General features: G+C 38.6%; 1 pseudogene; it reads right to left on the bottom strand.

The window, feature by feature from the left end:
* Window positions 1-226: 226 nt before the first annotated feature.
* On the bottom strand, window positions 227-26,100 carry LOC149242544 (uncharacterized; annotated as a pseudogene).

The raw sequence follows: 26,100 nt of genomic DNA on the forward strand, positions 1-26,100 counted from the left end.
TTCTGTTAGGTTTTAAGAAAAACCCAGCTATAATCTTTTGCATACATCATCACATGTTACATCAAATCATTTGTACATGCTGTGCAACAACTGCCCGTGAAAAGGGGCATTTGAGAAAATTCCAGAGATGCAAAGCACTAAGTTTAATATCCAAATATTGCTAAAAAAAGGAAAACTACCTGGTCCTAAATGGAATAATTGAGATACAGGTCTAATTAGTCATGTTCTAACATTGCTGTCCCAACAAAAGACACTTCAAAAAACGACCAGGAATGCCTTCCATTAGGTTGAAAAAGTGACCAACCCCAGAAAGCTCATGATAGTGGATCCAAGAAAGCTTTTAACCAATGTAACACTGCAAAGTCAACGACACTAATGCATCCTCATCCCCTTGACATATATGAACTGGAACATCATTGTTAGGAAATGGGTTATTGAGTTCCAAAGGATCAAAATTTCACTTGCCAAACATCACCATCAGGTCTTGATGTAGTGACTCAAACAATCCTTGCTGCATTGCTACCCTCAAGCGCTGCAGAGGCAAATGAATCAGTGAATAAGGAGAAAGCAGCTATTGGATCCAGAATCAAGCACAATACCAATATCTTGTTAATTTGAGATTCTTTGTCTAATCTTAGCATTGGTTTATTGAGAAAGGTATCATCACATGTTACATCAAGTCATTTGTACATGCTCTGCAACAACTGCGCGTGAAAAGAGGCATTTGAGAAAACTCTAGAGACGCAAAGCACTGCATTTAATATCCAAATATTGCCAAAAAAGAAGAAAACTACCTGGTCCGAAATGGAGTAACTGAGGTACAAGTCTAATTAATCCTGTTCTAACATTGCTGTCCCAACAAAAGACACTTCAAAATATGATCAGGAATGCCTTCCATTAGGTTGAATAAGTGACCAACCCTAGGAAGCTCATGATAGTGGATCCAAGAAAGCTTTTCACTGGAACATCATTGTTAGGAAATGGGTTCTTAAGTTCCAAAGGATCAACATTTGACTTGCCAAACATAGCCGTCAGGTCTCGATGTAGTGACTCAAACAATCCTTGCTGCATTGCTTCCTTGAAACACTGCATAGGCAAATGAATCAATAAATAAGGAGAAAACAGCTCTTGGATCCAGAATCAGACACAATACCAGTATCTTGTTAATTTGAAATTCTTTGTCTAATCTTAGCATTGGTTTATTGAGAAAGAGAAAAGTCAATCAATCTCAAGCAAATTCCAAAATTCAATTTCGTTAAGAACAGCATAACATTCTGGCTTGACTTTTGAAAATGGTTTTTCCTAGGAAAAGGAGAGATCAAGGTCTGAGTTGCAAACGAAAGTCAGACAACCTCGAGCAAATTTCAAATTCAATTTAGTTAAAAAACATAGCATTTTGACTTGGCATTTTAAAACAGTCATTTCTAGGAAAAGCAGAGGTCAAGGTCCGAGTTGCAAACCACATAAAAGAACATAAATAGACAAGAAATTATAATTCACTTTCCAAAAAGAAGTGAGTGGTACAAGGTTTAGATCAAGGAAAAATAAATACTTCAGTAAATCTTACACTTGCAGTTAATTTGAGGCCTAGCTCCTTGTCATGCCGGTTCAGAGGTTTCCATGTCCCTTGAATAACACTTGAAGAAGGAAACCATATCTGGGTATTCCACTAATAAGTCAGCCAAGGGGTATAATCAGCAACACGAAGCGCCCATTGATCTTGTAGGTCTTGCTGATAATAAGTCTCTTTAGATAAATTGGCTGGGAACCCAGGCCACCTGTAGTTTATTACAGAGGTTAAGAGTGCAACACCTGATAGCCTTTATTGCTATCATTCATATTTCAATGTTATCAAAACGAGAAAATCCCAAAATTGCTTAGAAAAAGATCTAACACAACCGTTGTGTTTCTTAACTATAGTCACAGAGAGTCAGAGACTGCATGCTTTTCTATTCACCCTAATTAGTATTATGTCAAGTAATATCATATACAATAGAAGCAAAGTTGGGAATATATTTGAGGCATCTCCATATCGCGTGTCCCCCAAGGGAGAAGCACAACACATAAAATTTGGGACCAATATCAAGTTGGTCTGCAAGCTCTGCAATATCTAAAGCCGCACTTCTTACATATCGCTTAGGATGAGGATCACTTTATCCGTACCCAGGCCTGTCAAAGGTTACAATGTACACTCCAAGTTCTTTCACAGTTTCCTGCAAAATCCTTGATGGCTTAAAAAATGCCATTATCACAAGCTCACAACCATCAACCACTGAATTGGGTGTGGCAAACGAATGTCATTCTACACTTACCTCAGAGGTTTGAAAAGTATCATTTCTGGACCTTGTAAAGCCATGTGTCATAATGATCTTATACTTTGCTCTCTCTCTGGGCACTTCACTTTCCTTGTAGGCCGAATATCTTCCATCTTGAAGGCGAATACGAAGGGCAGTAACGGGAGGGCCATTAGGAGATCCACAAATAGCAGAAGGGGGTGGCTGGATGGACTTGTATGGCTAATTTTCTCAATATACCTTACATGATATGTTGTTACCTTTGCTTACGCCTTTGGATATTAGAGTACGCTAGCTCATAAAATAGGGAAGGCATTCAAACTATAACAAAATTGCCATTAATGATCAGAAAGAGCAAAAACCAATATTGCACAATAATTCTGTGTATCATTCTCATCATCCTTTGGATTTCTCTTTTATACCGTGTTTCCACATTGTTGTTTTTATGCCAATATTTTTATAACAGTTAGAATGCAAGTTTATTGATTAAAGGCCATTTTGCACTTGTAGATTAATTTATGCTTTAGGCTGAAATAAATTAGGAACAAATCCATATATTCTGGTTTTTGGATTGCAATCTGTCAAGTCATTACTTAAAATAAGCTTATATATAATGACTAAGGTCTTGCTAACTGTAAATTAGGACACCGTCTACTCTAAGCAGATTACTATCGTTTATTCTAAGTGATGTTGAGAGAAAAATCTTAATTGAAGTTATCGAGGATATATCAAGTAGTGTGAAGCAACCATCTGATCATAAACAAACAATAAGTTACAACAATGTTATCATCATTTGCCTGTGGTATATTAACCTCTGGCACTGTTCTTTTTAGCATTAAAACTAAATTCTCCTTCTGGATATCATCTTTTATTTTTCATTATTTTTATTTTTTACCATATTCTGGATCTCGAAATGCACTTTCAGAATAGAGAATCTTTTTCTGGTTCTTGTAATTAGGCTTTTCTTGAATTCCTTTAAGAAGTGTTTCTTTTCCCTTTCCCGTTTCATTCCCTGTTTTGCTCTGTTTTATAATATATATTGTATTTTTTGGCTTTTGCTAACCTAGCCAATCATGAAATTATGTTAATAAATTTTTTAGCTGTTTAAAGTGATTGGAATTTTTGTTTGCTGATAAAATTCTGTTTTGCTGACAGCCTCTTCTACACATCACTCTTAATGAAACTGCTTCTGATTGAAATAGTTGTTCCTTATCATTTCCCCCACTAATATTTAAGACTTTATACACTTACATATCACAAATGATTGTTCATGCATTCCTTGTATAATTTATAGTCCTAATTTTTATATCTCTTCAAAAAAATTGAAGAGTTTTACAGGGTTATCTTGCCAATCCAAAATTGTACAGTGCTTATATCATGGAACCAACCTTGAATAAGAAGACTCAACCATTACTCCAAATAATTGATATTGGCTCGGTTGCCTCAACAAGAACTACATTCTCACACTTCCACATTTCTCTCTCTAATAGAACACATCAACACTAGACTTTGCTACCATCTGCATATGCTAAGACAGGTTACATCTAGAGATATCCAAGTCAGCTCGATTGTTTTGCTTAAAAAAGTAGTTTGCATGGTCTTCCAACACTCTTCGTAAGACCCAACTTTTGCCTTCACTCTCTTCTGAATTTTTGTCTCTTTGCGCTCTTCCTTCATTTAGCAAAAATGCTAATAGATTCTACATTATTTTCTTCTTCTTTCATTTGCACAAAGTCCACAAGGTTTCTTCAATTTGAGGTTGTGAGATAGAATACAACGTTGACTAGAGACTCATCAACACTACTACATGCAAAGACAAACACACTCCAAGCTAGCTCTTCATTAACACAAGAGGGTTTGCCCTCTATATTAACTCTAAGAAATATGTCCACAACTACAACTATCTCATTCAAGGCACTCGATCCCTACCAAAAATATTGGTAAATCCAAGATAGAGCAACTGCAAAAACAACGTTGCAAACTTACAACAAGACACGTGGCTCAGGAAAAGGCTTTGGCTTTGACCTCATTGATCGAAACAAAGATGAGATCCACCTTTCTTCATTTGCTAAATTGGCTGATTTCTTTTATGATCTAATCCAAGTTGGACAACTATACATCGTTTCGAATGGCAAAGTGAAAGAAACAAACTCAAACTACAACCACCTTAAGAACAAATGGGGGATTTTTTTGTTTGTTGCATTGTTAAAATTGGCATCTAGGGCCAAATTCCACCTTGGACAACTCATATGATGAAGCTACTATTTTTATTGGATTCCTCTTTCTGAGAGGTGTAGGATTGATCTAAAGATCATCTCATTCTGACATGTACAAATGGAATTATGAATTTATTTCTTTTATGGGCAAATTGTCAAGGTCGGCCAACAAACTAATGTAGGCTCAAAAGCCCAAAAGTCATGTCTTTTCATCTGCAAAATTGCAAATAAATAGGAGAATCTACTTCATTTGGACACTCATCATCACTCACATCTCTCTCTCTCCTCATCTGATTGGGTCGTACGGATTTCTGGGCAGCTTTCTCCTCCACATGTGCCAAGGGCTGACTGTACTTTTCTGTTTTCTGCGTTGACAAAGTTGCAACAAGTTTGACTAGCATTGACTAGGCATCAGTTGACCTTGCTTGACTGTGTTTTTCTTGGGAGAAATTTTGTTTGGACATACCACATTTCTTGGCACAGATTTTGAGTTTTTTTGGGCTATTTGACTAGCGTTGACAACAGGTATGACTTTGCGTTGATTGAATTTTTCTTGACTGTTTTGGGTTGATTTAGACTATTCTTGAAGGCTGAATTGACAAGGTTTGACTAAACTGATTTGGAGGAGTAATTCTGCTAAGTTGACTAATGTTGACTTTCTAATTAGGGTATCCTATTGACTGGACAAATTTCACTGTGTTTGAGAAAGTGAATTTTGTATATTGTGCTCTATCTCTCCGCTGAGCTTTTCAAGAATAATAAGAAGATTTGATCAAAGGTCTTTCCCCACATTGGGGTTTTTCTTTGGCATCCGCTAAATATTGTGTCCTCTTGTCTTGGCTTGTCTTCTGCATATTGTTTGTGTTCTATCTGCATTTACTATCAATGTTAATGTGATTGCTAATTTGGAAATTGATATTGGACTAATAAGAAAATTGAAGTAAATTGCTCTTAAGCATAGAACATACCATTGTTATCTAAAATTAACATGGTATCAGAGTTGAGGTGAAGACAAAACCCAAACAAGAGTGAAAAAAGAAGTCACTGAGATTTGTTGGACAAGGACAAGATTCAATGGCCTCCACATCTTACTTCAAACCCGATGACAAGATCAATGATATGTTTGATTATCATGCATGGAAGATGTCTCTTGATTTGACTTTGGAAGAGCAGAATGTTATGGACTATGTGCAGGGAAAGATTACATAACTCTTTCAAATGCATCGGCTGCTGCTAAGACAAAGTACAAGAAAGGTGAAGTCAAAGCCAAGAAGATCATCAAGGATTTTATTCATAAGCATTTAGTTGCTTACATCTCCGATTTGAACACATCTAAGGAGATATATGACAGGTTGGTTGGTATGTTCAAAGCTAGCAATGCAAACCAAGTCCTCTTTCTCAAGAACAAGTTGAAAGACATAAAGAAGGAAAGAGGCAAAGATATCCAATCCTACTTCATGAGGATTATTGAGATAAAAAATGATCTTCTTTCAATTGGAGAAGTTATTGCTGACATGGAGCTCACTCTCATTGCCTTTGTAGGGCTCCCTCGTGAATGTCATGTGTTCAACACCACTATCCTCAACAATGACAAAATTCTAGGTTTTGATGAATTGCTGACTAGATGCACTCAAGAAGAGACAAGGATGTTGGAACGAGACATGCCTTCAAATATGAATGATCCTATTGCATTCTTCGCTCATGCTAAAAAGAAGAACAATACAAGTTCAAAGAAGCAATGTCAAGGAAGACTGAGATTCAAAGATGGAAGGAAGGGAAGATGCTTCATTTGTAACAGGTTTGGCCACTGTGCAAGGGAGTGTCCTAATAGAAGGGATACACCTCGGGATGATGACAACAACTACAACAAAAAATTCAGTAGCAACAACAATCAAAGGAATGGCAGGTTCAACAACAAAGGAAAAAAGAATGCTCTCGCTACTCAACATGGAAATGGGCGACCTCCCAAAAGATCAAGAAACTCCAGGTATGATTAATCTAATGTTGTAGATAACAAGCAAAAATAATTTTATCTTATATCTGCCCTCTCTACTGCCTCTCCTCCAGACACCTTGGGAAATTGGTTGATTGATAGTGGTGCCTCAAGGCACTTCACTGGGTATAAGGAAGCTCTCTCAAATTCGATAGAAAAGGATACAAATTTGGAAATCATTCTTGGAGACAATGACACCTATCCCGTGAAAGGAGTTGGGAATGTTACTCTTAAATTGAATTAAGGTAACACCATTCATTTACAAGAAGTACTATATGTACCCGATCTAAAGAAGAACTTGGTACCTATCTTGATGATGGAAGACAAAGGATTCAAGATGGCATTCATTGATGGAAAGGTACATGTTTGGAAAAGAAATTTCAAAGAAGCATTTACTCTTGGATTAAAGGTTGACAACTTATATCAAGTTGCAGGGAGTCCACTAGGAGCTGTGTCTTGCGACACATCACTTCAATTCGAACTATGGCACTAGAGGTTTTCTCATCTTCATTATAAGGCTCTACCTGATATGAGGAAGATGGTGACAGGTATGCCCAAATTTAAAGTGGAACATGAAGGTGTTTGTTAGGGATGTGCTGAAGGAAAACATACAAGGGGACCATTCCCCTCAAGTGATAGCAAGACTACTGAAATTTTGCAATTGGTTCATTTTGATCTATCTGATATGTTGCCTATGACATCTTTGAGAAGATACTTATATTATGCTATCTTTGTGGATGACTTCTCTCATAAAACTTGGATCTATTTCTTGAAGAAGAAGGATGGAGTGTTCACATGATTCCGTTCTTTCAAAGCCTTGGTCAAAAATCAAACAAGGAAGAAGATCAAAATATTGAGAACTACTAATGGAACCGAGTATGAATCAAATGAATTCAATGACTATTGTAGAGAAGTTGGCATTAAGAGGGAGACTACTATCGCAGATACTCCTGAACAAAACGGTGTTGCTGAAAGGAAGAATCGTTCTATTATAGGAGCCACTCGTGCCATGCTTCATGATCAAGGCCTTCCGAAGTTCCTATGGGGAGAATTTGCCAATACTTCCGTGTATGTTCAAAATAGATGCCCACATCAAGCATTGGACTCCAAAACTCCCGAAGAAGTTTTCATCAGTAAGAAACTTCATGTATCTCATTTTAGAATTTTTGGTAGTCCCGTGTATTTTCATGTGCTGAAAGAAAAGAGAAGCAAATTGGATGCATCTGGGAAGAAGGAACATTTGTGGGCTACAATGAAACTTCCAAGGCATATAGGATCTATGTGCTTGATAAAAAAGAAGTGGAGATAAGTCATGATGTCACATTCAATGAAGATGCTGCCCTTGGGAAGATTAACAACCTTCCTATTCCAAGGAAGGACAAAGAAGCATATACAAGAAAACAGTGAGAAACACAGGATGAGCCGATGCACAATGTTGAAGAACCATTGGATCCCATTGATCCACCTCCTCATTAGCCCTCCTCCTAAAAAAGGAGACCCTCATGGCTTAGGGAAACTCTCGAAGATGTTGAGAGACATATTGCACCAAGGGGGGACATTTCGTGAAGGTAAGAAGCTGAATAGATACCAAGGGTACTTAACTGCCATGAGCACCATTATTCAAACTGGGCCTTGCACATTCAAAGAATCTGTGAAGCACCATGTATGGAAGGATGCTATGAATAAAGAGTATGAGTCGATTATGAAGAATGATGTATGAGATGTGGTCCCTAGACCCCAGGACAAATCTTTTGTCACATTTAAATGACTCTACAAGATCAAGCATGGCGCTGATGGAAGCGCTGAAAAGTTCAAGGCCAGATTTGTTGCTTGAGGCTTCTCTCAAAAAAGAGGTGTGGACTATGGTGAGATATTTGCACCAGTTGCCTGATATACCACCATCTGTTCAATTACAGCCCTTGCTGCCTCGCAATGATGAAACCTACACTAGATGGATGTCAAGACCGCTTTCTTGCATGGTTCACTTAAGGAGGAAGTCTATGTAGAACAACTCGAGGGGTTCGAAGTCCAAGATCGAAAGAAACATGTATGTAGGTTGAAGAAAGCCCTCTATGGGCTGAAGGAAGCACCCTTGGCTTGGTATGAGAGGATAGACAACTATCTGATGAAATTGGGTTTTACAACAAGTGAAGCTGATCTGAACCTTTACTTTAAGGTTGAGAATGCTAGATCTCTCATCTTGGTACTTTATGTGGATGGTCTCTTTCTGACAGGTGCAAACCCTCTCATTCATTAATGCAAGAGGGAGTTGGCTTCTGAACTTGAGATGGACCTATGACTGATGCATTATTTACTAGGGTTGGAGGTCTGGCAAAAGCCAGGTGAGATTTTCCTTTATCAAGGAAAATACATTGTGAAGCTACTTGAAAGATTTGGGATGGTGGATTGTAAGTCTGTGACTACTCTGATGGAACTCAACTTCAAGAAGTTATGTGGAAGTGCTGCTGGGCCCAATTTGGGAAATCCTTCTCAGTATCATCAACTAGTGGGGTCCCTGATGTTCTTAGTGAACTCCCGTCTGGACATATGCATTGCAGTGAATACGTTGAGTCAATTTATGGTCGAGCCTCATCACATACATTGGATTGCTGCCAAGAATCTTTTGAGATATCTTCGGGGCTCAATTTCCTATGGACTGAGATACACTGCAGGGAATGTGAGGCCTCATGGTTATTCTAATGCAGACTAGGCTGGTAATGTGGTGGATCGTAAGAGCACATCTATATGTTGCTTCTCACTAGGTTCTGCTTCGACATTGTGGATGAGCAAGAAGCAGAAATCGGTTGCCTTAAGCACCGCTGAGGTTGAATATATTGCTGCTAGTATGGCCTCCTGTGAAGCTGTTTGGTTGAGGAAGCTCTTTAGTGCGCTGTTTGGACATGTGTTGGATGCCACTGTGATCTTCTGCGACAATCAAAGTGGGATTTGTCTTTCTGATAATCCCGTGTTTCATGACCTCTCTAAGCATATTGATATCAGGCACCACTTTATCTGTGATATGATCAACGAGGAGCAATAAGGCTCCATCACATTGGGACTGATAAACATGTTACAAATATTCTTACAAAGCTCCTGGGGAAGGTCAAATTCTTAACCTTCCGTGAACGACTTGGAGTTGTGGAGAGACCCTCTTATGAGGGTCTCGTTTGAGTTGGATATTGAGCTCTGGGAACTTTAGGGGACTTGGGGTACTTCTTAGAGCGATGAACAACCATAGGTTGAGTGGTTCACCTTCCCCTAGTGGTGCGTTGTGTACAGGATGAGTGGTTCACCTTCTCCTGTGATACCCCATGATGGTTGATACATGCATAAGATGAGTGGTTCACCTTCTCCTAAGCATATGAGTAGGATGAGTGGTTCACCTTCTCGTGCCGATACATCCTACCCATGTAGTCCGGGACTCATGGGAAGTACCACTCATTTGGCTAATGAGTAGGGAAATGAGGATAGGGACCATAGTACTATCGATGGATGCATCGTGTACTACCTTACTCCCTATGGTAGGATGTTTGATATTGATCTGGGATCAATGGAGACTGACTTCGGGTCAGTGGAGTGGTATGACACACTCGATCCTTTCATCTTCATTATTTCTTCATGGTTCAACAAAGCAGAGCATAGTATAATAGGGATGTCAGAGATGGTACAGATTGACAGATGATTTGGCAGGTGGAGTTCTCCTTAGTTGAGAGGAAGTGTTAAAATCGGTATCTAGGGCCAATTTCGACCTTGGATAGCTCATATGATGAAGCTGCTATTTTTATTGGATTCTTCTTTTTGAGAGGTGTAGGATTGATCTAAAGATCATCTTATTCTGACATGTACAAATGGAATTATGAATTTATTTATTTTATGGACAAATTGTCAAGGTCGGCCAGCAAACTAATGTAGGCTCAAAAGCCCAAAAGTCATGTCTTTTCATCCTCAACGTTGCATATAAATAGAAGGAGCATCTACCTCATTTGGACACTCATCATCACTCACATATCTCTCTCTCCTCATTTAATTGGGTTGTATGGATTTCTGGGCAACTTTCTCTCCTCCACACGTGCATAGGGTTGACTGTACTTTTCTGTTTTCTTGGGTTGCAACAAGTTTGACCAACATTGACCGAGCAACAATTGACCTTGCTTGACTGTGTTTTTTTGGGAGATTTTGTTTGGGCATGCCACATTTCTTGGCACAAATTTCGAGGTTTTATGGGCTGTTTGACCAGCGTTGACCACAAGTTTGACTTTGCATTGACAGAGTTTGACTGACTTTTTTTGGACTGTTTTGGGCTGATTCAGACTGTTCTTGGAGGCTGAATTGATTGGGTTTTGACTGAGCTGATTTGGAGGAGTAATTATGCTAAGTTGACCAATGTTGACTTTCTAGTTAGGGCATCTTGTTGACTAAAGTTTGACTGGACAGATTTGACTGTGTTTGGGCAAGTGAATTTTGTATATTGTACTCTCTCTGTGCTGAACTTTTGAAGAATAATAAAAAGATTTGATCAAAGGGTTTTCCCCACATTGAGGTTTTTCCCTGACATCCGCCAAATATTGTGTCCTCTTGTCTTGGCTTGTCTTCTGCATATTGTTTTTGTTCTATCTGCATTTACTATCAATGTTAATGTGATTGCTAATCTGGAAATTGATATTGGGCTAATAAGAAAATTGAAGTAAATTGCTCTTAAGCTTAGAACATACCATTGTTATCTAAAATTAACATGCATCCACTATCAAGCCATGTTTGCAAGACGATGCAACCTTTCCTTATCAGTGCTTTCATTTCAAAACTATCAATGAAATTAAGTCTGCAAACTCGAATACCAATGTTGGTGTTACTTTTGTGGTTAGTTCCACCACACCTGTCTCGACAATTCAACGAAGGGATGGAACTAAAACACTTAGAAAAACTCTCACATTAAAGGACATGTTGGGATTTAACATTGATGTAACACTATGGGGAGACCATTGTGACTTTGAAGGAAATAAGCTTGCTAAATTGTGCTCTTCCGACAACTTGCCAATCCTTGTAATGAAAGGAGGTAGTGTACCTGAATTCAACGGAATCACTATAGGGACTATGACCACCAAAAATATTGTCATAAATCCAAACAATGTAGAAAATCAACAACTTCAAAGATGGTTCTGTGAAATAGGATTCAAAGCTTTCTCTCCATCTTTGAGAAGGAACTATAATGTTGCTACTAAGCGAGCCCAAGCACGGAAGACAATTCATGACATTACTTGCATGCAAGTCTTTGAGAAAGCAATATGGGTTTTTGTTTGTGCAATTGTAACTGCTCTTCACATGGACAATTTCTATTTTCTCGCATGTCCGTTGAGTTTCAATGGCAAGCAATGCATGAAAAAAGTGATGCATCATTCTAACAATATGTGGCATTGTACAAAATGTAACGATGACTTCCCAAAATGTGACTACCGTTACAAACTTAGAATTGAATTACATGACCACACTGGGCACTTAGAAAATGTCATAGCTTTCAATGATGTTGGAAATGAGCTCATGGGTGTTACAACAAAAGACTTGTTTCTTCTTTCTATCGAACCATCTGATGTCTAAGAAATTTGTGGAAGAATTTCAGGTCACCTTTTCCTACTAACACTTTCCATCAAAACATACTTTTTCAATGGTGTCGAGCGTTTGCAAACAATTCAGTTAACCAAGAGGAACTTCATTATGACTTTGCATGCAAAGAGGTCCTCAAAGACATTCAAGCAATGCCTGCTACACAAAAATTTGTTATCCATCACCTTTGATATTTCTTCATGGCACCAAGGACCACTACCATTTTGTAGATGAAGTATCATCTTTGTAGAATTCATTGTTCTATAGCTCTGTAAAATATCTCCATGTTGTTGTAGTACACCATTTTTTTGAAAGACTTGTTCAAAAATTCCAAAATACGCATGTTTACCCCGTCCAAATTTACAAAATATAAATAGTAGCATCTGTAACAATAACAATTTATTTTTTGTACAATGTCTATATGTCTATAAATTAAATGTTTGTCCTTTTAACTATTCATGCTATCTCTCAAGCATGTTCAAATAGAAAACTAAAATTTGATTATCTCACTTTATTTATTTCGACATTTAATGCTACAATAATGTATTTTCCTACAAACCTAACATGTATCTTTTTAGACTTACAAGCATGTCATGGACACACCCCTTTCCTAACAATGCTATCTTTTCTTCTTTATTATATAAACTATTTTTAAATGTAAAGACTCGTAATTCATTTTCTATGCATACAAAGCTCATTTATAGTTGTCTGTAATTTTCTTTTGCCTCCAATCTAATAATAAATGATTTCTCCTTGCTTAGATATGACATGCAACAATGGAAATGCAGAGAAAATCACACAAAGGCGTCTTCTTAATGCGCAAAACCAAGATACAATAAATCCATGTCAACGACTATATAAAAAATGCAAAAACCATACTTCCTCAACTGCGTCCCCTTCCACCTCAAGTGCTCCCCCAAATGTGCAAACCAACTCACCTCACCTTCTTCAAAACCAATACAAACCCACTTCCCCCCAATGATGAGCACTGTCACTTTTGACAAAGGATAGATAAAATTTATACCATGCATGTTTGCACAATATGCAAAGAATCAAACCCATGTATGAAAACAAAACTTTTTCATGGTAATCTTTCTTGCTTTTTCTTCGCCTTTTCTATGTCTACCTATCGTTTTTCTCATTTGAACAACATGGAACCCAACACACAACCACTTTCCCTTCGTAATTTAACACAAGTTGAAGAAATGCTCATTGCATGTGTGAACCCCATTCTACAAGTTACTCATCCCTGTGGATGTCAATACAAATACAACGACCATACAATCAACTTCCCCCAAGACATCACTACTATTGTCAACTATATACTTCAAATGGTTTCTAAATTGGACATCATCATTGTCAAAAGACACAATTCTTCTAAAAATGATTACGAATTATTTGCTTGTAAATCACGTTAATGACGACACTTGAATACAAACTAAAAAATGATCCCTACTACAAGGATGTCCAACTCAACCCATCTACAATTTATGTTATGCCAAATCAACCTACAAATATCTCCTCTTTTCTTTGTAGTGTAACCACCTCTTCTCTCGAACCACATCAATCTGTAGTTTCTTTTAATTATGACCTTGATGTCATCTTCACTCCATTAACTCTCCAACATTCCTCTTTTGTTCCAACTCTCCAAAATTCATGCATTGAGGTTGAACACATATGTGCTAATTTGCACTTAACCCATTCAAATTCAACATGCTCACTTGATTGGCTTGCAATACCCCTATCCCCTGTGAACGAATACACCATTGAGCGCCTATTCGCTATGTCATTCCCCACCCTCTTTCCTATATGCATTGCTATGATTGCACAAACATGGATTACAAAAATTGTGATGCATGGATATGCTTTGCACTTGATGCACTACCATGATAACTAATTCGGCCAACATCCAAGATTCTACTACTATTTATACAACATTCTAGTGCGCCATCGCAGCCAAGCAATTGCTACCATATTTGAAAAAACACATTGAGAACAACTTATAGACAACTGTTTCAGCTCTTCGACAACGCTTTCATGACTTCCTAGATTCCAAATATCAAGAAAAAGTTATGCGCTTCGGTTTAGGTCTTCTAGGAATAAGCTCTCTCTGGAACAATCAATAATGTGAGATGACTGATATGATCACAGAAATAGGAAGTCCAACATTCTTCTTCACTCTTAGTACAACTGACACAAAGTGGCATGATTTGCACATGCTCATGTCATTGACACACCACTTTCTTAACAAAGCTATCTTTTCTTCTTTATTATATAAACTAATTTTAAATGTAATGACTCGTAATTCATTTTCTATGCATACAAAGCTCATTTATACTTGTCTGTAATTTTCTTATGCATCCCATCTAACAATAAATTATTTATTCTTGCTTAGATATGACATGCAATAGTGGAAATGCAGATAAAAGCACACAAAGACGTCTTCTTAATGCGCAAAACCAGGATACAATAAATGCATGTCAACGACTACTTTATAAAAAATGCAAAAACCCTACTTCCTCAACTGCGTCCCCTCCCACCTCAAGTGCTCCCCCAAATGTGCAAACCAACTCACCTCACCTTCTTCAAAACCAATACAACCCCCCTTCCCCCAATGATGAGCACTGTCACTTTTGACAAAGGATAGATAAAATTTATACCATGTATGTTTGCACAATATGCAAAGAATCAAACCCATGTATGAAAACAAGCTTTTTCATGGTAATCTTTCTTGCTTTTGCTTCGCCTTTTCTATGTCTACCTATCGTTTTTCTCATTTGAACAACATGGAACCCAACACACAACCACTTTCCCTTCGTAATTTAACACAAGTTGAAGAAATGCTCATTGCATGTGTGAACCCCATTCTACAAGTTACTCATGCCCGTGGATGTCAATACAAATACATTGACCATACAATCAACTTCCCCCAAGACATCACTACTATTGTCAACTATTTACCTCAAATGGTTTCTAAATTGGACATCATCATTGTCAAAAGACACAATTCTTCTAAAAAGGATTACGAATTCTTTGCTTGTAAATCACGTTAATGACGACACTTGAATACAAACTAAAAATGATCCCTACTACAAGGATGTCCAACTTTATGTTATGCCAAATCAACCTACAAATATCTCCTCTTTTCTTTGTAGTATAACCACCTCTTCTCTCGAACCACATCAATCTGTAGTGATTTTAATTATGACCCTGATGTCATCTTCACTCCATTAACTCTCCAACATTCCTCTTTCGTTCCAACTCTCCAAAAGTCATGCATTAAGGTTGAACACATGTGCCAATTTGCACTCAACCCATTCAAATTCAACAACTCACTTGATTGGCTTGCAATATCCCTATCCCTTGTGAATGAATACACCATTGAGCGCCTATTCACTATGTCATTCCCCACTCTCTTTCCTATATGCATTGCTATGATTGCACAAGCATGAATTACAAAAATTGTGACGCATGGGTATGCTTTGCACTTGATGCACTACCACGATAATTGATTCGGCCAACATCCAAGATTCTACTACTACTTATACAACATTCTAGTGCGCCATCACAACATTCTAGTGCGCCATCGCAACCAAGCAATTGCTACCATATTTGAAAAAACACATTGAGAACAACTTACAGACAACTGTTTCAGATCTTCGACAATGCCTATGTGACTTCCTAGATTCCAAATATCAAGAACAAGTTATGCGCTTCGGTTCAGGTCTTCAAGGAACAAGCAACAATGTGAGTTGACTGATATAATCACACAAATAGGAAGCCCAACATTCTTCTTCACTCTCAGTGCAACTAATACAAAGCGGCATGATTTGCACATGCTCATGTAGATTTACAATTTTCTTCAAAGAAGCCTTAGAAAAATGTCTTCACACACTTGATTATTGGTGCAGGTTTTCATTTAACCATTATTTCCTCCATTAATAGAGATAAAAGCACTGTTTTAACTCGGCCTTGACACAAAAGCATACCATAGAACCATGCCCAAAAGATCGTAATCAACCCTCCTCAAATTCGACCTGCAAGAACATAAGAAAGTATAACAAACTCGTCCTGAATTGCGAATTGAGCATAATTATTGATTCTAAAGTGCCTTACACTTTCGAATGGATAGCATTAACATTGGATGAGTAGTTGTTGGATAATAAGTCCTTTTACTCTTCAGTCAATTTGTTTAGTCCATTCTTAGGAAAATTAACTCAGCTTTAAGTTTGCCTACCTATCAACTACATTTGGATTGACTCAAACTCATAAACAACAGGTCAAGACATAAGTTACTAACTAATGGATTTAACTATGGGCTCCTTGGCATTAGATATAAATGCCAAAAGAAAAAATCTCAATCCCCCTCAACAAAATTTACGATAACACTGCTAGACCAAAATAAATCGCATATATATAATTTTTAAAACATTAAAAAACTCAAATTTATTTTATCAATGATTATTTGCTTGATTATGGAAGCCAAAGTACATTTTTTTCAATTTAAAAAGTCCTATTGGCACCTTTTTGCATTTTTGGAGCAATTGCTACTAATATAGAAGGTAAAATGGTCTTAAATATGCATGGTTAAAAACCTTTTATTATTAATTGAGACAACATTTAAATGTTTACACTCATTTATTGACACTACAATATCTCTCCCTTATTCCATATATTTTTTTATTGATTTGACTCAATGGAGATTTGAATATTGAATCTCATTGTTTACATCACTTTATAACATGGCAATGACCAATTAAATTATCTCCTATGAGCATTAGATAGGCCATAATAATATTTTATATAAATTTTTATTTTTCCATATCTTTAATTTAATTTAATTTTTGAATTTTAATTTCTCAAATTTATATTTTGACCCTTATATAAGTTTATTATTACCATTATTATTATTTTTTTTAACATAATCGGTTGCTATTTGTATTCCAAAAAAAAAATAGGGAGACTGAGCTCTTGTAATACAAAGTTTTAAGCTCAAAGGCAAAGCTAGGAGATGATTGGGAAGACAAAATTTCCCTTTGCTTCTGTCATTTTTTACTTTTGGAAAACAAGAGTAAGTAAAAATTCTAACAAACTGAGACAGAAGTAAGCAATATCTGCAACACATCTTTAATCTATGCTAACATGGTTGATCTGATGTGCTGTTGAATCTTCTAGTTTGCTATCGACTTCAACATTCCTGAGGCTTGAAGAACTGGTGTTGGGAGCATTCCTTTTCTCCATCATGTACTTCAGGATTTCGATTGATTCCTGGACATGGCTGCATTTATTGGCCAGATCGTTAAACTGTGTCTGGAGCGAGGAGACTCTATGTAGAAATAAATTGATATCTGCTTCATATTTTTCGTTGGTCAGTGTGGCATGGGAATCTATTTTGGCGTCCAAAAGTTTTTGATGCACGCGGATTTGTTCCAATTCCGCCTGTAGATCAGCACAATGCAGGCAGTCTTCAGATCTTGCCATATCGTGGATGTTGGGAGCTGCCTTAGTGCTCTGCTTGGGATGAGAAAGACCTGGAATGTTTAAGGAGTTTTGTCTAGCCGACGAAGATAAGGAAGAAGAAGGACTATAAAGGAGAACATCTTGGTGAGCAAAGGAACTGAGAGGATAATCCTTTTAAGACGAAGAAAGGGAGAAAAAAGGAGGGCGCCGCGGAAAAGGATTGAGGACAGAGCGCAAATCAGAGAGCAAAGGGGAATGCAGGCGAGGGAGAAGCAAAAAGAAGCATCGAGCTGGGGAGACAGCGGAGACCGAGGTCCTAGCCAAGCTGGGAGTCGAGGAACAAATGCAAAGAATCACGTAAAAAACTAGTGAACAAAACTGAGCACTGGGTTGAGGGGGGATGCTCGAATTTATAAGATGAAGACCACGGAAGAGGAGGCGTGGGATCACGAGAGAGGGAAGGAGGGAGTCACAAGAGTGAAGGAGTCGAGTCAATCGGGGCAGAGCGGAAGGGGCGACAGGACAGATGGGAGGAGAGAAGATCTTAATCAGAGATTTGATGGAAGAAGAGAGATGCAGATGTCTGTCAGAGAATCCCATGAAGATGCTGCGGAGGACAGGGTCAGATGAGTTACCACAGATCATGATGAGGGAAAGGATTACGGGAGATGATGATGGGATTCTGTATTATTGCAGAGAAGATTTCCTTTGGGTTTGCAACAAGCTCTGTTGGCACGCATGTCGGCTTCTTTGTTGAGAGAGCGGAGCACATGGAAAAATCTAAGTTCCATGTTTTGACGGGTTAGAGCTTGACACCTGTTAATCGTTTGCTGAAGGAAGATATTGGATGCCTTTCGATTGCAAACCATGAGACTGATGATTGTGGCAGAGTCTCCAAAAATCAACGCTTTTCTAATTCCAAACTTTTGGAGTTGATTTAGACCTTGATAGAGGGCAAGAGCTTCTGCCTTGTTGTTGGATAAGGAGCCCAGTCCCCATTCATTAGTGGATATAATGCTACCATTGGGATTGTAGATGACTTTGCCTGCACCTGTTGTTCCTGGGTTGGATTTAAAAGCTCCATCGAAGAAGAGATAGTGGAGATTACTGCCTCGGAGCCAGCTTGAAAATTATTCTTCTTTGTTTCTTATTTTCCAATTATGTTTGGGGATGCTGGACTGGATGCTAGAATTACTTTCAATTTGATTGCTATTGCTTTTATCTAGCAAATAGCCAATAATATCCTTTTCCTCAACACATAGGCCAGCGACATCAATTTTCTTCAGATTTTTGGCAAAAATGGTTTCTAACGTTAAACTTTTGGCCTTGCTGCAGAGATGCCTTATGACGGTTTCCTTGTTTTGGAAGATCATACGGTTCCTTGCCAACCAGATTTTCCACAGAAGGGCATAGGGGAGGGCATCCCAAACCCTTTCGGATTTATTGTTCTTCTTATGTTGCCAAGGATAATTCTTCTTCCATAGATTCAGAACCTCGCTAATGGAGTTTTGGGAATTCCATGGAAGATAATCGTTGGGAAATATTTCTTTCTAGCAAGAAATTGCAAAAGGGCAGGCAATAAAGAGACGCTGGATGGTTTCTTCTGCTTCTTTACAATTTGGGCATTGCGAAGGTCCTGCCATACCTCTCTTTTGCAGATTATCAGTAGTGAGAATTTTCCCTTTCAAGAGGGTCCAGATGAAGAATTTTATTTTGGGGATGGCCTCAGATTTACAAGGAATTTTCCAATAAGTCCAAGCAGGAGCAGGATATTCTTTGTTACATAAGTAATGGTGGCCAGCTTGAATTGTGTAGTTGGAGCCTGTAGGATCCCATCGAAAACTGTCGATATCATTTTTTATTATGGGGGCAATGTTGTGGAGATGAGCTTGAAGAATGTGTTGTAGCTCTGATACCAATTGTTGTAGATCTGACCCAAGAATATTATAGATCTGATACAAAAATATAAGACCATGCAAATAAACCCAGAAATGATATGAAATGATTCTTTATTATCAAAACCCTTATGGTAGGGCAACACCATACATTCACTCCTTAAGGAAGGAGAACACTCCACAAGCCATATGCTTGTTCATACAAGAATACTTCTCTTCATCTTCATATGTGGAGTCTCTAGCCTTTATATAGGCCTCATACATACAATACCATGCATCATTACCATGGTTTCCTCATACCATCAACTAATACCATGGGCCCATTACATTATTATTAACTACTTGTGGTCCCTTACATGACATGGGTTAACCACCTTATTTATTACTATGGCCCATCCCATTATTACATTATTACCTTGGGTACCTCCCTTGGTACCCCATATTATCCCCCCTAGGTATATAACATTCCACCCCCCTAAGCATGTTTCGTCCCCGAAACATGGGAAGAACACAAATAATAAGATCTACTCAAAAGAGTAGTCCACTGATACCATGCACGTGCATCTAGCCATCCAAGAGAAAGGTGAACCCTCGATCTCGCTGGTGCCTTGCTCGCTTGAGATGGAAGGTGACCGTGGTAGCTCTTCTGTGTTGATGTGTAGTAGGTGGATCGTCTCTCCTTTCTATCCATCATGTGACTACTTGGTTTCCATGATGGTTGTCTTGCGGGGTGATGTGGGTGATGATATGTTGAAGTTTTAACCCACGATGGCTTTTGCTTGACTTCACCCTGCTGTGGTGCTTGTTGTGGTGTCTTCTTCTTTTAATATGACTTCAACCACTGAGCCCTCCTCTGATGTATCATCACTTGTAACCTTTTCTTCTGCAGCCTCTGTTTGTGTTTGATTGTCGATCATCAAAGGCTCATCATCTGATATGTTAGTCCCTTGAACATCTTCTGCTTCAGCCTCCTTGGACTCTACCTGCTTATTAATGGAAATATCCTGTAATGTAATTTTCTTCTTTTTATACCAAAGCTTCAGGAATTTCTTCTGCACATTAATATTGGTAATACCCACTAATTCCATCCAAGGGTATCCCAAAACAACATCCATGTTATTCGTATCTGAAGCATAAAAATCACCATGAAACACATACTTATCCATAGAAAGCTTCAAATCCATATAGATTTGAACATCCTTATCATCAACCTGAGTATGTTCAATTTGTTTTGCTGGGACTTGCAATTTTTTTGCCAAATTAACACTGATAAAATTATGTTTACAACTAGGATTGATAGAAACAATGATTTTCTCTTTCTGAATCAATCCATGAACCTGCAATAAAGATATACCAGTAGGAAATAACCCTTTACGTGGCTCATTCTCCTTTTTTCTAGTACGAGACCATTTGTCTAAAAGGACTTTTTCAAATTCTGCATCTGAGAGTTTGGTCAACTGTTTGTTATCAAGTGAGAGATACCATTTGTAAGCCTCATCTTTGAAACCAAACCACCATGAATTCCTCCAATTTTTTTCCCATGCTGACTTTTGTTGTTTTATGTATTCTTCAATAGTAGGACCATTATCTTTTCCTGTAAATAATAGAGCCTTGCTAGAAGCCATGAAGAGGGTTTTGAAAAAACTTGGCGAAAATTTGAAATGGCCACAAATCCGTCAATATTACTCAGAATCTCTATTATAACCTGTTTTTGGAAATGGAACAACCTTTCTGCATCTGCCCATGTGATAAAAATCCTGATCCAGGCACTAGAATTCCAGATCTGCGCTGCTACGCTCCCGGCGTCACCCAAAATTTCTGCAAAAAGAGCTGATTTTAAATCAGCGATATCTCCCTCATCCGGACTCCGATTCGACTGATTTTTTTTTTGAAATCATGTGTTTTTTCCCAAATATTCCAGATCTACAATTAGATCTTGCAGATCTAGCACCAGGACTTCTAGATCTGCGCCGCAAAACTCGCTGCCCTGAAAATTGTCTGCAACCCCATTGATTTTTAGATCAACGATATCTCCTTCATCCGGATTCCGATTCAACTGATTTTTTTTTTTTGAATTTGGGTATTTTTTCACAAGGAATATAGATCTGCAATTAGATTCTACAGATCTTTCACCAAAACGTACAGATCTGACCTGCAACTCACCGCCCCAAAAACCCTGCAAAAATGAAGAAAAAAAAAAAATTTCTCCACGGTTTGCCCAAGAAAGTGCTCTGATACCAATTGTTGTAGCTCTGATACCAATTGTTGTAGATCTGACCCAAGAATATTATAGATCTGATATAAAAGTATAAGATAATGCAAAGAAATCCATAAATAATATGAAATGATTCTTTATTATCAAAACCCTTATGGTAGGACAACACCATACATTCACTCCTTAAGGAAGGAGAACACTCCACAAGCCATATGCCTGTTCATACAAGAATACTTCTCTTCATCTTCATATGTGGAGTCTCTAGCCTTTATATAGGGTTCATACATACAATACCATGCATCATTACCATGGTTTCCTCATACCATCAACTAATACCATGGGCCCATTACATTATTATTAACTACTTGTGGTCCCTTACATGACATGGGTTAACCACCTTATTTATTACTATGACCCATCCCATTATTACATTATTACCTTGGGTACCTCCCTTGGTACCCCATATTATCCCCCCTAGGTATATAACAGAATGTTAAAGCTCTCCTTAAGATATAGGGGTATGGGTGGAAAAGCCCATCCCATCCATATCTGCGAGTGTCCCATTGCGATATTTGGTCCAGATAATGAATTCCTTTATTGCAAAGAAAGAGAAGGATTTTATCCATACTTGGTTGACTACTGATAGATTGATTCCCTATAATTTTGTTTGCTCCAATTTTGATACGACTGCCTCCCTTGGGGACTTTGGAGGTGTTTTGAGCCAAAAAAGAGATTACTTTTTGCATAGTTTTCAAATTTTTGAACTGTTTCTAACATGTATTTCACAGTCCAAGAGCTACTGTCTTGGGCAGCTTAGATATTTGACTTCTAAAACTCTTTTCCACCATGTCGTTTGCTCGCTGATTAGCCTCCACACAATCTTGCCTCCAAAAGCCAAATTTGAGAGCTTGGGAGATCTGATTCCGAGTCCTCCACAATCCTGGCCTTGAATTACTTGCTTCCAGTTAACAAGATTGAACTTCTTTTTTTCGTTTTTCCCCCCTTGCCAGAGAAAATGGTGAAGAATACTTTCCATTTTATTATGGAATATGGCTGGGGCCTGCATTAGAGTGAATTGGTAGAGTGGAAGAGATGAGAGCCCTGATTTTAGAAGAACAAGGCAGCCTGCCGGGTTAAGCCATGTAGAACCCCACTGCTGCACTTTCCTCTTCATTTTGTCTATAATTGTGTCCCAGATTTCAGCTTTTAAGGGCCCAATGCTCACAGGCATTCCCAGATAGGTGAAACAATCCCAATTCAATTTGCAAGGGACCCCAAAAGTATTGGCTATATTATGAAGGGTTTGGGCTGTTGCATGCCAACCATAGATGCAACTTTTTAAATGATTAATCATGCCTCCTGAATAACTCATATATTTGTCCAGAAGAGTTTTGAATCGACGAGCTATTGTGATAGATGCCCCTCCAATTAACAGAGTGTCATCCACAAATTGGGAATGGTTTATGTTTTTGACTCCGTTCTCGAATTTTATGCTAGTGATGAAACCAGTTCGTCTCTTGTAATCTAAAGCTTTCCTGAAGGATTCCGCCATCAAGATAAACATGTAAGGGGAGAGAGGGCAACCTTGTCTTAACCCTCTCGAAGATTGAAAGGGAGGTCCAGGTCTATCATTGACAAGGGGGGAAATCCAAGGCCCCATGATACAGGCCTTGATGAGATCAAGGAGGGGCTTAGCAAAACCCATTTTATTAAGGACAACGATAAGGAAGAAGTGCCTTACCCTATCAAAAGCGTTGGTCAAATCCAGCTTCAGGATGAACCCTTTTTCTTTTCTGGAATGACTGGAATGAATTGCTTCTTGAACAAGGAGGATTGAATCAGAGATGTGCTTGTTGGCCAGAAAACCACCTTGGTTTTCAGATATGAGCGAAGGAAGGAGAGGTTTGAGATGAGTAGCTAAGATTTTTGTGAGGATTTTGTAAGAGGAGTTGCAAAGAGAAATGGGCCGGAAGCGGGAAAAGGTCGTGGGGCGATTCTCTTTGGGAATGAGGGCTAGGTAGGTGGAGTTGGTATAACCTCCATTTTTCCCTTTGCGCTGGATCCATTTCATCATTTTGATAAGATCCTTTTTAATAATGCCCCAGTGAGCTTTGTAGAAGCAGACTGGAAAGCCATCCGGTCCAAGAGTTTTGTTTGGTTGGAGAGCCCAGATGGCTCCTTTTATTTCTTCTTCTTCTATCTCCTTACTCAAGTTGCCATTGATTTCTTTGCTGATCCCACTTGGAAGGTATTACAACAAGTCTGAATAGTCTTTCTCTTCCTTAGTTTCTGTTAGAAGTTCTCTATAATGATCTAAAGTTGCCTGCTTGATAATACCTTGGCTGGTTTGTAGATTGCCTTCTCTATCAACGATAGATGTAATGTTGTTCCTAATTTTCTGGGCTGTAGTTTGCTTATGGAAAAAAACCGAATTTTTATCTCCTCCTTTCAGCCATAGCTGCCTAGACTTAATTTTCCATTTCTGCTCTTCTTCTCTATTAATACGATATAGCTGGAAATAGAGTTTATCTTCACGATTTTTATCTTCCTACTGATATCCATGCCTCTCAATTGTGCTATGGAGATCCTCCAATTTGGCTTTGATCTCTCTTTTCTCTTTTTTCGGCTCAGTGTAGCAGTTTTTTGCACAGTCTTTTAGTGCATGTTTGACTCTTTTAATTTTGCTTTCCTAGATATAACTTGACAATCCTTCTATGTGTTGCTGCCAACTACTTTGAATAATACTTTTGACTGTTGGGTTATCATTCCACAAAGGACTGTACTTAAAGGGAATAGGTTCCAATGAGTAGTGGGTTTCAAGAGTCAGAAATGTGGGGTTGTGATCTGAAGTTGTGGAGGGATGGATGAAGGCATAAGCTGCAGAGAAAGTGGAGAGAAGTGAAACATTCACCAAGATTCTATCCAACCTTTCCATAATATTTTTTTTCCATAACCTGCAATTATTCCAAGTGAATCTGCAGTTTTTTGGGACTACATCAATAAGGTCACAGTCCTGCATGATAGTCTCCACCTGGTTTCTGTATGGATCTGAAGAGAAGTAGCCTCCTCGCTTCTCATTGGAGTGAAAAATGAGATTTAGATCTCCCTCCAGAATAATGTTGTTATTTTCTTCTTCATCCATATTTTCTTTAAGTGTGCCCCAGCATTGCTCCTTGTCTCTATAATGGTTTAGAGCGTAAACATTATAAATGGCTATCCTTTGATTATTTGTAGTGCTCTCCAGAACCGTCTTTATCCAGTTTTGGTTGATTGTTTCTGCTGTGAGACTTCAAGTGTTTTGGTCCCAAAGCGTTGCGATTCCCCCAGAGGCTCCTCTTGATTCACAAACGCTGCCTTTGTACTGTTTATGATATGCTATGATTTTTTTCATTTCTTGCTACCCTTGCTTTGTTTCTTGAACTAATACAACTCCTGGTTTCTCTTGATTTATTAGATCTATTAAGGCAGTTATTTTGGAGGGGTGCCCTAGTCCCCTACTGTTCCAGGAGAGGACTTTCATCATTTCATGTGGAGGCTACGAAGAGTTGCTCGCCCTTCCTGCTCCTTGTTTGCCGTATCTTTGTCGATTTGTCCCATGATGTAGGACTCTATGGGGTTCTGGGTGCCCATGCCTATATCCTTATGGGTATTTTCATCTCTCTGCTGCTTGGCGGATTTCCTTCCTGGCCCATTTCTCTTTTGAGTGTCTAAAGTTGCCCCATGCTCATTTGAGTTGTTTCTGGTGATTCTTGCTGAGGGTGGATTAGGAGGGGGGGTGGAGGAGATAATCAGAGGGAGAGGAGATTCAAGGGCATCGATTTGAGCCAGGAGAGGGATTTTCCTCTGGGGGAGTAAGGATGTCGAAAGGATTGGAGGACGAAGGAGGTGGTTTGGGATGGGGCTGGTCCAGCGAAGGAAGTGAGGAATGAGAGAGCGACGAGGAGAATGGAATGGGAGGATTACGAGAAGAGCCAGCTTCATGGTTTGACTTGGGGGTTGGGTCTGCTTTCTTTTTCTTGACTATTTCCCAATATTCATCTTGCAAAGTATTCTCTACATCAACTAGTTTAGTGCATCGATTAGCAAAATGTCCATATTCATGACATACCTTGCACTTGAAGGGAATCTGTTCGTAGTCCAATTGTTGAATGTGGGTCCAATTGTCCACCTTGAGCTTGATGGCCTCTGGAAGTCCTTTGCCGAGATCCACTTCTACGCATATGCGGGCACAAGCCTGCATATTGTCTTTTGGTTCACTGCGATCAATGTATCTGCCCACAGCATTCCCAATAGCTCGGACTGATTCGTCTCCCCAGCAGTGGAGAGGGAGATGTGGAAGCCGAACCCACACAGGGACAACGCTCGGAATATCCAACTCGGGATCGAAATCCAGAGTCCATTTGTTGAGATATATCCCTCTTGAATCCAT

Source organism: Pinus tabuliformis, chromosome 8, assembly GCF_031772625.1.
Source record: "Pinus tabuliformis cultivar Carrire ecotype Pingquan chromosome 8, CPIR1, whole genome shotgun sequence".
NCBI lineage: Eukaryota > Viridiplantae > Streptophyta > Pinopsida > Pinales > Pinaceae > Pinus > Pinus tabuliformis.